This window comes from Rhinoderma darwinii, chromosome 3 (assembly GCF_050947455.1).
Source record: "Rhinoderma darwinii isolate aRhiDar2 chromosome 3, aRhiDar2.hap1, whole genome shotgun sequence".
Lineage (NCBI taxonomy): Eukaryota > Metazoa > Chordata > Amphibia > Anura > Rhinodermatidae > Rhinoderma > Rhinoderma darwinii.
Genome location: NC_134689.1, coordinates 410,804,600 through 410,817,677, shown reverse-complemented (window position 1 = coordinate 410,817,677; position 13,078 = coordinate 410,804,600). Strand labels below are relative to the sequence as shown.

The window sequence follows — 13,078 nt, the reverse complement described above, 5'->3', positions numbered from 1 at the left end:
AAATCCAATTTAGTTAAAGAAAGAAAAATGCTTACAGAGGATTTCCTTATCGAGTAAAAATCTCGCTCTCAGCGTCCCATTATTTACTCGGAAGCATTTAACGCTAACGGCAAGATGGCACAAAGCTTCTAGGCTTTTGGAGTCTGGTTAAAATTGGTTTATTTTAAAACCGGTTTCTTCAATCAATCAGAATGAGCAGGTAATCAGCATTTTGTCAACAAGACATTGGTTCTGAACAGGGTGAATTAATTCATCATCAAATGACCTTGTGGCGCAACGGTAGCGCGTCTGACCCCAGATCAGAAGGTTGCGTGTTCAAATCACGTCAGGGTCAGTTATTGCTTTGATCTTCATAATGTGAGTACAGAATGCTAATTTTCATCCAGCTAGTTCAAATTCCTTTGATAAGAGAATTAGGACTCACCTTGAAGTTAAGCTTTTTGGACTACTCCTTTTTTAAGGCGGCAATATCTGCGCAGCTTTTATTATTACAATGAAAAAAGGGAATGTTTAATACTTTTGTGTCAAAAAAGACAAAAGTATAATAGGTATGATACCTTTATTGGCTAACCATAAAAGTTCTATATGCGGCTTTCAGAGCACAGAGGCTCCTTCTTCAGGCAGTTTACAAATGAATGACTTAGAAAAAAGCACAACATTTAGATGTTACACAAATACAATTAGTACATGAAGTGATATATCATTAAGATCAGCCCAGGATATAAAACTGAGGTTATAGGGGTGATGATTTAGGCGTTAAGGCATCTGGAGTCAGTCTGATGGGGGACATGACGTGTGTCCATGTAGTGGCTCATAAATCCTGGTGTTAGATTGAGGCCTTGTGTCAATGACTGGAATTTTATCATCATCTTGAATTCCCAAATTTTTCTTTCTCTGTTGTTTTAATAAAAGGGAAAATGTTGCTGTTGTATCAAGGAAGACATCCAGGTTCCTCTTAAGTCATTCAACAAATCAACCATCACAAAATCCTTTGGCAGAGAATTCCAAAGTCTCACTGCTCTTACAGTAAAGAATCTCGGTCTGAGATGATGGTGAATGTTTTTTTCCTCTCGACGTACTTGATGCCCCCTTGTTCTGGTTACAGCCCTGGCTTTAAAAATAAAATAATAAATTAAAAAAAATGTACCCTACATTGATATATTTGTACATAGTAAATAGATGGCACCTAAGAAATGTTATCCATCTTCACCTTGAATAGTATTTTTGATCATCATAATGTGAGTACAGAATGCTAATTTTCATCCAGCTGGTTCAAATTCCTTTGATAAGAGACTTAGGACTCACCTTGAAGTTAAGCTTTTTGGACTTCTCCTTTTTTAAGGCAGCAATATCTGCACAGTTTTTATTATTACAATGAAAAAAGGGAAAATGTTGCTGTTGTATCAAGAAAGACATCGAGGTTCCTCTTAAGTCATTCAACAAATCAACCATCACAAATTCCTTTGGCAGAGAGTTCCAAAGTCTCACTGCTCTTACAGTTGTGAAGGATGATTTATTTGCTTATATTCTCTGTATGAAATTACATTGTGAATTATCAAGCAGGATGCCGAATTAATAAGATATGTAATATGTGAAAGTGATGATAATGTTTAAATGATTTAGTTTCGTGCAGCAGCCATCTTGTCTGGAGTTCCCATTTTGGTTTTATTGTAGTGAATAGGAAAGTCATTGTTCCTTTAATACAAGTAATGTGGATTTCGTATGTTTTATCTTTGACCTTGGTTCCCATGCGAAGGTGGACAGGGAGGGAGATGGGAGGGTGGCAAGTATGCGTGAGGGAAGGTCTCCCCCATCTCCACGAGAATATTGTGTCCAAAAGAGATAAGACACCTGCAAAAACGTAATGTGTGAAGAATTATAATGATGTATCTGGGATGTATTTTATTGTATGCTTTTTACTGAATAACAAATATTGTTACATTGTCTCTGATTGGTTTACCTCAAGCCTACACCCCTTCTGAATTTCAGTTTAACAGTTTGAGTTTGGTAATAAATCCTTCAGAGGAGCATTTTGAACATTTCAGCGTGTCTGTGTGTTTTCTTCTCCTCTCTCGATATATATCGGTGAAATATCCTAATTAGGATACTGACTAATGTAGTCTGGCCTTGAGAGTCTGTTTGTACTCGTATAAATTTCAGTCTAATATATTTTGAGCGATGGATTTCCACGACAGTAATGGTGCCGAAACCTGGGAAGATTGCACATCTGATAAGCTGTCACTGGAGAGGTCTGGCTTTGCATCTGTGAATTACAAAAAAACCGCGGTAGGTAAGGAGCTTATTCTTACACCATTCACACATGTATTGCGTAAGCCTTGGAATCTAGCTGTCAGACGTCACTTCTTTATGGACGAGGCTCCTTAGTCAGAACGGGTTGAAAGATGGATCCAAAAAGGTATGTTGAAGCTTTTTGTGTGATGAAGGATTGCAGGTGTGTACGTGATCTTAAACTGTTGATATGAAAGACATGAGAGAATTTTTGCCAGCAAATACATAGTTAACCAGGAAAATTGTGAGAAGTGTAAAACCTCCGCCTTTGGAATGCAGTGACGTAGCGCATGGCAGAGAGAAGTCGTAACTCACATGTGAAGTATTTGAAATGAAAAGATTGTAGTCTGGACTGTGAGGAAAAAACAAAACTTCTGCTTGCTGCTTTGTTGTAGTGTCATTTGAATTTAGTTGTGTAAAATTGTTGAGGATTAATAGTTGATCTGTTACCCGTTTGTCTGGGATTGTAGTTGGGAGGTATTGACTGTTTGTAGGTGAGAGGACAGTTGGATAGTTGTGAGTAATATCCTGTAGTACCACAGGGGCTTCAATGGTTAAGTCCTGATAATGTAGAATCCAGTGCAAGGAGAAGCAATTGTGTCTATATTGAATTTGCACTCAATACCATTACCCAGTGCAACAGGGAAAACTTTGAATACTGTATTAGAAAATCATTTATATTTTCCTGGCTCATTGCCAGACAGTGATATTGTGTGTAAGGGTCCATAAACCAGTTCTATGCATTGCCAGACTGGCATAAGGTGGGAATCAGTACAGACTGATTTCTAGCACATTTGATAATCCGGCATATACACTTTGATGTAAAATAACATCCAAGTAATTAAGTCTGTAGTAGTATAACATCAGACCGCTGGATTGAATACCGTTGTAATATAACATCCTGTATTCAATGAATGACCCTGACACTTACCCCAGGTGCCACCTGTGTCGTAGTAGTAATTACAGTGAAGAACATTGGTATTGGATCAGACCCATAGCCCGTAAAGAAATTATCACCAACATAGATAACAGCCCCCTAAACTACAACCCACAGAGTGAACGGCTGAGCGGGGAGGATAATATATATATGTAACCAAATATAATTTGCATGTGAAACCATTGCAAAGTGCTAGAGGAAAGAGTTTGGGATATATGCTACATCACGGGCTGTATGAACTGTAAGACACACCCCGGAAGAAAATGTTCTGCATAAGTGAAGTGTTACCAACTCCTGCTTGAATCAATGGAGGTTCATGAATGTCGATTGTGTTGAAGAATTTGCTCTTGTAATTGTTGATTGGCAGCATTTTGTCTGTTCTTGATGTTCAATACAGTGAGGGATCAGAGGATCCTACTGCTAGAATGTCTGGAGGAACGACTTTTGATATCGTATTGGTAAGACAGTCTAGGAGATAGACTGGTCTGAGATATCTGTCGGCAAATGTGGCATGGCCTGTTTGCCTTGAGGTGGGGGATTTACCGGAAATCACCCTACTGCTCTCCGACCATGGGGTCAGGAGGAAGTTGGACAAAGATGCTTTGGGGCACTGGTCCCGGCCAACATTAGAATGAGCAAAAGGAGCTGGGGCTTTAATTGTAAAGTATGTGAAGGCCAAATAACACACTGAAAAAAAAATTGTTGAAGAGGCTGGCAGTGGTAAGAAGGATGTTTGCATGTGATAAAGACAATGGTTTGTGGAAAGTTGAGAAAGGGAGTGGAGTGGCCAGGACAAGGCATAAGTTAAAAGGACAAAGCAGGTGATTACAGGTGGTTACAAGTAAGATGATGTGAGAAAGAACAATTTAAATACAGGTGTAAATTTTCATTGGAAGAGTGAAGAAAACGGAGCAGCCAGGTACATTGCAGTGACCAGGGCCGCCATCAGGAATTTCAGGGCCCCCTACAGCTACATTTTCTGGGCCCCCCTACCGTGGCACCGCCTGTTAACGGTACTCCGTCCAGTACTATATCATGGTACCCAGGGCCGCCATGAGGGGGGGTATTAGGGGTACTGATGTGAGAGGCCCGGCCAAACCTAATTGAAAGGGGGGCCCGGCAAACTGCCGCGACTTGCCTTTGGTAGAAAAAAAACAGGCCCCTGCAATGGGGCCCGTTTTTTTCACCAAAAGAATGTCATGAGCTGCGGGCCCCCCTTTCAATTAGGTTTGGCCGGGCCTCTCACATCAGTACCCCTAATACCCCCCCTGATGGCGGCCCTGGGTAGCATGGGGGCCGTCAAACACCGCCGCCCGTGCGACCGATCACGCGCACCCGCAAACTCCCGCGCATGCGCACCGGCGACCGCCTGGAACCGCGCACCGAATTTTGAGGCAGATTTTGACCTGCCCACACTATCTTGCCGCATTTTTTGCCTGCGGCGATTGAGGACAGCAGACAGAAAACGCAGCGAAAAATGCATTTTCTGCCTCCCATTGATTTCGATGGCAGGTCAGAGGCAGAACCGCGGCAAGAAAGGACGTGCTGCTTTTTCTTTTTTCCGCGACTGGCTCCCATTGATTTCAGATTAAATCAATGGGAGGCGGTTTTGGAAGTTGTTTGGTGCTGATTCTGACGCAGTGTCCGAGTCAATATCAAGGCCCAAAAACTCTGTGAACTGGGCCTTATTGTTAGGGCTTATTCAGACGAGTAATACGTCCGTGAAACGTGTGTGATTTTCACGCGCCTTGCACGGACCTATGTTACTCTATGGGGTCGTGCAGACTGTCAGTGATTTTCACGCAGCGCGAGTCCGCTGCGTAAAACTCACGACATGTCCGATATTTGTGCATTGTTCGCGCATCACGCACCCATTGAAGTCAATGGGTGCGTGAAAATCACGCCCAGCACTTCCGCAGCCGTATAAACTATGAATGAAATTAGAAAAGCACCACGTGCTACAAACATACAAACAGAGTGTCATAATGATGGCGGCTGCGCGAAAATCACGCAGCCGCGCATCATACGCTGCTGACACACGGAGCAGTTATGGACCTTTTGCAAGCGCAAAACGCCACGTAAATCCGGCCTTAGGGTAGGAATACACTAGGCATGAACACTGCGGATTTTATGCAAAACATTTTATTGTGGAAAATCCGCAGCGTATTACAGTCGCAGCAGAGTGGATGAGGTTTGAACAAATCTCATCCACACGCTGTCAATACAATGTGAACAGGCCCTAACACAAAAGTTTTGTATTTTTTTAAGCTGGTTCACAAAAAAAAATAATTCCAAATTCTACTGAACCAACTGCCTATTTAGAGAGCGGCAGCAGCTCCAGGAGCGACATCATAAGGGACACACTAGGCGGATATGCTGAGTAAAACTACACAGCTTATCTGCCCCGGGAGCCGCAGGGAATTCTGCCAGCAAAACCGCACCAAATAGTGGCGCAGGTTTCGTGAGGCATGTCCGCTGCGGGAATCCTGCAGGGAAAAAAAAGTTTAGACTTGCCAGGGCCGTAGTCCTGGTGACGCATCTCTCTCTTCTGAACGTAGCCCCGCCTCCTGGGATGACGCTGTAGACCATGTGACCACTGCATCAGTCACATGGGATGAAACGTCATGACAGGAGGCGGGGCTGTGCTAAGAATAGAGGATCGCGTCACCAGGACTACGGCCGGGGCAAGTCTAAACTTTATCAATTTAAAAAAGTACCTTTTTTTTCTTCTCTTGTGTGATTTTTGCGGCAGAACCGCAGCATTTCCGCAACAGAGGAGCAGCGATTCCACAGAATACATTGACACGCTGCGGCTTAAAAAGCCAAAAGCCGCACTGCAGGTCCATTTTTTTTGCAGCGTGTGGATGAGATTTGTTCAAACCTCACCCACTCTGCTGCGACTGTGATACGCTACGGATTTTCCACAATAAAATGTGTTGCATAAAATCCGCAGTGTTCATGCCTAGTGTGTTCCTACCCTAAGGCCGGATTTACACAAGCGTGTGCTTTTTGCACGCGCAAAAAACGTGGCGTTTTGCGCATGCAAAAGGTCCATAACAGCTCCGTGTGTCAGCAGCGTATGATGCGCGGCTGCGTGATTTCCGCGCAGCCGCCATCATTATGACACTCTGTATGTTTGTAGCACGTGGTGCTTTTCTGTTTTCATTCATAGTTTATACGGCTGCGGAAGTGCTGGGCGTGATTTTCACCCACCCATTGACTTCAATGGGTGCGTGATGCGCGAACAATGCACAAATATCGGACATGTCGTGAGTTTTACGCAGCGGACACACGCTGCGTGAAAATCACTGACAGTCTGCACGGCCCCATAGAGTAACACAGGTCCGTGCGAGGCGCGTGAAAATCACACACGTTGCACGGATGTATTACACGTTTGTCTGAATAAGCCCTAACAATAAGGCCCAGTTCACAGAGTTCTTGGGCCTTGATATTGACTCGGACACTGCGTCAGAATCAGCACCAAAGAACTTCCAAAACCGCCTCCCATTGATTTAATCTGAAATCAATGGGAGCCAGTCGCGGAAAAAAGAAAAAGCAGCACGCCCTTTCTTGCCGCGGTTCCGCCTCTGACCTCCCATCTAAATCAATGGGAGGCAGAAAATGCATTTTTCGCTGCGTTTTTTGTCTGCTGTCCTCAATCGCCGCGAGCAAAAAACGCAGCAAAAAAACGCGGCAAGATAGTGTGGGCAGGTCAAAATCTGCCTCAAAATTCTTTAAGGAATTTTGAGGCAGATTTTTTTTTGCCTGCAAAATACTGTGTGAACAGGGCCATACATAAACAACACTGTGAGGATCTCGTGTTTAGCAACACACTAATCCGGCCTATCTGTAGTTATCTAAACACGAGATCCTCACAGTGGAATCCACAGCAGCAGCAGCTGAAGCTGTATCAGCTACTGGCACACACTGGGCTTAATAAAGCAGCTGATCTGCTAATAAGAGAGCTGCACAGACATCTCTATAGCAGCAGTAGCTGAAATACAAGAGATTCATCTAGAGGAACTCCTAGAGCAGCTGCTCATGTTGCTTCAGTTCCTAGCACACACCTTGTGACAAGGAGGGTACCGGTCCCAACTTGGAACAAAAATATTTAAACATAATATTTTTTGAATAAATATAAAAAAATATAAAAATAAATAAAAACCAGGAAAATGCTAAAATATATTATAAATACTAGAGTGTGATGGTATTAACCATTTAAATCTCATCCTTGTCCTATCTGAACGTATTACATATGTCAATGTAAAGTGTGCAAGCGCTAGTGAACGAACCTTATGGATACAATTGTATCACTATCTTAAATTGCTAAAAAAAAGAAATAAATCTCACATTAAAGGTTAGGCTCTAACCAAAAAAATCCCATTGGTATTCATCCAGTGAAACACAGGTAAATGGTTGCAGGTAATTTTAAAGATAAAATGTATTTTTGTCAGGAGAAAGTAATCTTTTTTTTGTTCCAGGCTGTTGTGTATTACAGGGGGTTAAATTAGTGCCACCCCGATAGAGTGCCTAATTTTATTATGTTGATATGTAGTTTTGAACCCTGCTACATTACTTTCGCAGAGTCCAAATAGGAGGGAATGGTGAAGGGACTGATCAGGTAGTTTTGTGTTTTATTTTGTTTTGAATTAATGAATTTGGTTCTAGGAGATCTACAAAATGTGTATGAGCTTCAAGGAGTAACCCAGATTAAATGTGTATGACAGTAACCTACAATTTGAGGTTTTTCTGTGTAGATGGTTCCAGATCCTTCCAGAACGGTGAATATGGCACTGGGTAAGCTGTGCTGTAGTCTCCACCCAATATGAGGTATTGTGTAAGAGACCATCCCCCTCCAGCAAATTTACACAGGAGGCAGAGGTGACGTCACTCACAGATGAGTCTTTACAGCTTTAGATGGGGAGAAGGCAAAACAAAAAAATTGTTTGAATATTGTTTATTTTATGCCAGATTTCACTAACATATTTTGTTTGTTTTTGTATTAATAAGGTATTTACAGGACCTGGTGGGTGGGATTTACAAGTGTTCTGGATCATCAGATGAATGTGGAACAATAAAACTCCACCCTTTTGAAATGTTCTATCTATATGTGACATGGGTTTCCAATGTAAATTTGAAATGTAGACATACTTCATCATATACAGTATGTGTAGAACAGGATACGAGGCACAAGGTAAATTACCCAGAAACCACTCTCACCTTCTTGTTCATCTCAAGGAGCGGAGCTGGAGGTGCTCGCTGAGGCTTGTAACCTGGCAGAAGGTAAGACGGCCGACATATACACTGACTCTAGGTACGCTTTTGGCATCACCCACAATTATGGGCCCATTGGTAGTAGGAACTTTATTGGATCATTGGGTAAGCCAATTGAGAGAGCAAGAGAAAACAGAACTGACAACAAGGATATGTGCAGCCAGGTGTCAGTAAATTGGCTTGTCCCTGTATACAATAATGCCACCACTAGGTTTGTAGCAGCCGGCATGATGTGTGCATGGCGTGACATAGGTAAAACAGCAAAGGTACCTGTGAAAAGTGCAGCCCGGCCAGATTAACAGTCCCAGCGACTGCAGAACATACAACTACCCGAGGTAGAAGTGTATGACAATGTGCTCGTGTGTGTAGATCTGTTCTCAGGGGGGCCTGAAGCCCGGCCTGTATTTTCCCCACTGCAGACGTTGTGTGTAAAAGACGGGGGAACAATGTTATCCCAAGTATTGACCTGATGTTTGTACAATAAGATATCAGCAGTTCTCCAGATGTTATCCCAAAGTTAGTTTGTTTAATAATTGTATTTAAGAAGTGTTGTGGGAATATTAAATACTGAAGTTAAGTTTTATGTAAAGTTCTGGATCAGCCTTAGCATTGGACTATTAGAGTCATGCGTCAGATAAAAGGTACAGAAGTGGAATATTCCCATTTGAAAACATTTTTAGCTATTTTTTTTTTTGTCGTTGTTATTGTGAAAGGAAAATTCTGTGCAGTGTGTGTGTATATATATATATATATGTGTATATATATATATATATATATATGTATATATATATATATATATATATAAAGAAGAAAAATGAGTTTGCATGTATCACTTCTAGTTATTGCTCAATATGAACATTTGATGTAAAGATGTTATTTGTTAATGTTTTTCTTCAAATTAATTATTTGATTAAGATCAATTAATGTTTATACAATGAAAAAGCTTGTTCTCCACAGGAAGAGTCCAACTGGGAGCGGAAGGCGTGAGAACCAGATTCTAACAGAATGTGGACGGATAAGGGAACGTGAACCGGTAACACCCAAGGCACTCTTGATGGCACTTGCATTGATGGTGTATGACCTCACATATGCCCCAAGACTGCAAGGATCGATTTGGTAAGATCTAATTGGTATGTCCCAAGCTTTACAGCTGTTGCTGCTAAATTCTGTTAGAGCTGTTTGATTTGCCTACAGAACAGTCCTGGCAGACCGGTGCCAACCTTATCATACCCGCCTCCCACGAAGAGAACAGACCTTGAGAGGCCTTCCCATGCAATACAAATTAGAGTAAGAAAAATTGGTTTGCGACATTTGTCAGATAAACATGTGGAATCTGTGTATATTTTGGTGAGCTGGAGATGTTCCAGGCAATCAGCTCAGATCAAGGTACAAATCCTGCTGGAAAGCGTGACACCAAGTGCAAATGAAATGTACCCAATAATTACACATCTTCTAGGTGCCCTGTCCATTGGAACAGAGAAGTTTTTCTTATATAAAAGGTGTTTGTTTGTTTGATTTAGTTTAAGGGCCTGACATTGTTATTGTATGTACTTAGAACAACTTTTATAGTACGTAGATGTTATCACCAGATTAGTAACAATTGACAAGGGTTTAGGTTCCCCAGCAAGTGCCAGTAAACATGAACTAAAAGATTTTTAATACGATGAACTCCATCACTGAGGTGCGGCAGGCGCAGCCGGAGCCAGTACAATGCGTTTGTCATGAACTGACGGCAGTGTCACAATTCCAAGCAGCCGCCCAGACAAGTAACTTACCGGAGGAAGAAGACAGATGAGCGGAGGGTTTGTGGTGTCACAATAACACTCCACTAATCCGCCTACGTGGGATCTCACACCAGGCTCACAGCATGAGGTGTTGTGTACAGCCCGGTGACGTAAACTAAAAGAGACGGGGTCTGAAAGATGAGAAGGACCAAACCAAGTCCTGATGACATCAGCAAAGTTCAAAGTAAGGACCAAAGACCTGAGTGAATCGGTCAGCAATATCAAGTGTTCTAATCAGAAGACAGGAGAAGAAGAGGACGATGATGTACATGACTTGTCAATACACTGGTGGGACCCCATACCCTAACCGGACATTGGTGATGGCATCATATTAGTTGTGGCCCTATTGATATATTGTTTGAGTTTCATAATCATAATATATAATTTCTGTAATTTAATATGAGAAAAAGGGAGGTTTGTGAAGGATGATTTATTTGCTTATATTCTCTGTATGAAATTACATTGTGAATTATCAAGCAGGAGGCCGAATTACTAAAATATGTAATATGTGAAAGTTATGATAATGTTTAAATGATTTAGTTTCGTGCAGCAGCCATCTTGGTTTTATTGTAGTGAATAGGAAAGTCATTGTTCCTTTAATACAAGTAATGTTGATTTCGTATGTTTTATCTTTGACCTTGGTTCCCATGCGAAGATGGACAGGGAAGGAGATGGGAGGGTGGCAAGTATGCGTGAAGGAAGGTCTCCCCCATCTCCACGAGAATATTGTGTCCAAAAGAGATAAGACACCTGCAAAAACGTAATGTGTGAAGAATTATAATGATGTATCTGGGTTGTATTTTATTGTATGCTTTTTACAGAATAACAAATAATGTTACATTGTCTCTGATTGGTTTACCTCAAGCCGACACCCCTTCTGAATTTCAGTTTAACAGTTTGAGTTTGGTAATAAATCCTTCAGAGGAGCATTTTGAACATTTCAGCGTGTCTGTGTGTTTTCTTCTCCTCTCTCGATATATATCGGTGAAATATCCTAATTAGGATACTGACTAATGGAGTCTGGCCTTGAGAGTCTGTTTGTACTCGTATAAATTTCAGTCTAATATATTTTGAGCGATGGATTTCCACGACACAGTAAAGAATCTCAGTCTGTGATGATGGTGAATTTTTTTTTCCTCTCGACGTACTTGATGCCCCCTTGTTCTGGTTACAGCCCTAGCTTTAAAAATATAATAGTAAATAAAAAAAATTGTACCCTACATTGACTATATTTGTACATAGTAAATAGATGGCACCTAAGAAATGTTGAAGAAAACTCAATAGCCTTTCTTGTTATCCATCTTCACCTTAAATGGTATTTTTGATTTCTACTCATACTCAATTTCTTTGTGAAATCGCAAGGCCCTTAAATCCAATTTAGTTAAAGAAAGAAAAATGCTTTTAGAGGATTTCCTTATCGAGTAAATATCTCACTCTCAGCGTCCCATTATTTATTTGGAAGCATTTAACGCTAACGGCAAGATGGCACGAAGCTTCTAGGCTTTTGGAGTCTGGTTAAAATTGGTTTCTTTTAAAACCGGTTTCTTCAATCAATCAGAATGAGCAGGTAATCAGCATTTTGTCAACAAGACATTGGTTCTGAACAGGGTCAATAAATCCATCATCGGACATCTCCGTTTTTAAGGCAGCAATATCTGCACAGTTTTTGTTATTAGAATGAAAAAAGGGAAAATGTTGCTGTTGTATCAAGAAAGACATCCAGGTTCCTCTTAATGTAAAGGATCTGCCAGACACAGCTTCTGTGTCGACGCCCGTAGTTAGTCACTCTGCACCTGCTCCTAAGTCTGGTCGAGTGACCCCTTCTTCTACCAATCAGCCTGGGAGGCTGAGGAGTGGGAGAGCCTGTCACAGCCTGGCCAGACGGAGCTAGTTCCCGCCCTCTGTCTATTTATACCTTCACTTCCTGCTCCTCCTTTGCCTGTGAATCTTTCAGTCTGTTTCCTGGCTCTGCTGCTGCTGCTTGCTACTTGTTTTCTGCTTCATATTGACCCTGGCTTGACTACTATTCTCCTGCTCTGCGTTTTGGTACCTCGTCCACTCCTGGTTTTACTCGGCTCGTTCACTATTCTCCTGCTCTGCGTTTGGTACCTCGTCCACTCCTGGTTTGACTCGACTCGTTCACTACTCTCGTTGCTCACGGTGTTGCCGTGGGCAACAGCCCCATTTCCCTTAGCTTCTGTGTACCCCTGTCTGTTTGTCTGTCGTGCACTTAGTGAGCGTAGGGACCGTCGCCCAGTTGTACGCCGTCGCTTAGGACGGGCCGTTGCAAGTATGCAGGGACTGAGTAGATTAGGGCTCACCTGTCTGTCTCTCTATCCTGCCATTAAATAATCACAGGCCCATATACCTTTTCTACCCTGGTCCCTGTCACAACTATGGACCCCCTTGAGACCCTGGCTCAGCAAATGCAGGGCCTTTCCCTACAGGTCCAGCGTAGGGACCGTCGCCCAGTTGTACCCCGTCGCCTAGGGCGGGTCATTGCAAGTAGGCAGGGACTGAGTGGTGGGTAGATTAGGGCTCACTGTCTGTTTCCCTACCCCCCTGTCATTACATAATCACAAGCCCATATACCTAGGCTACCCTGGTCCCTCACTCTATTATAGACCCCCTTGAGACCCTGGCTCAGCAAATGCAGGGTCTCTCGCTACAGGTCCAGGCCCTGGCTCAGAGCGGCAACCAGCAAGATGCTACCCTGGTAGTGCCCCCACCTCACCTCTTGAACCCCACCTCAAGTTGCCTGACCGGTTCTCAGGGGACCGGAAGACTTTTTTCT

The 13,078-nt window shown here is 42.4% G+C and overlaps 1 non-coding gene across 1 annotated transcript; it reads left to right on the top strand.

Moving 5' to 3' along the window:
• Positions 1-262: 262 nt before the first annotated feature.
• Positions 263-334, top strand: TRNAW-CCA (transfer RNA tryptophan (anticodon CCA)). The gene has a single exon. It is a non-coding gene; the product is annotated as a tRNA-Trp (tRNA).
• The last annotated feature ends 12,744 nt before the right edge of the window (positions 335-13,078 follow it).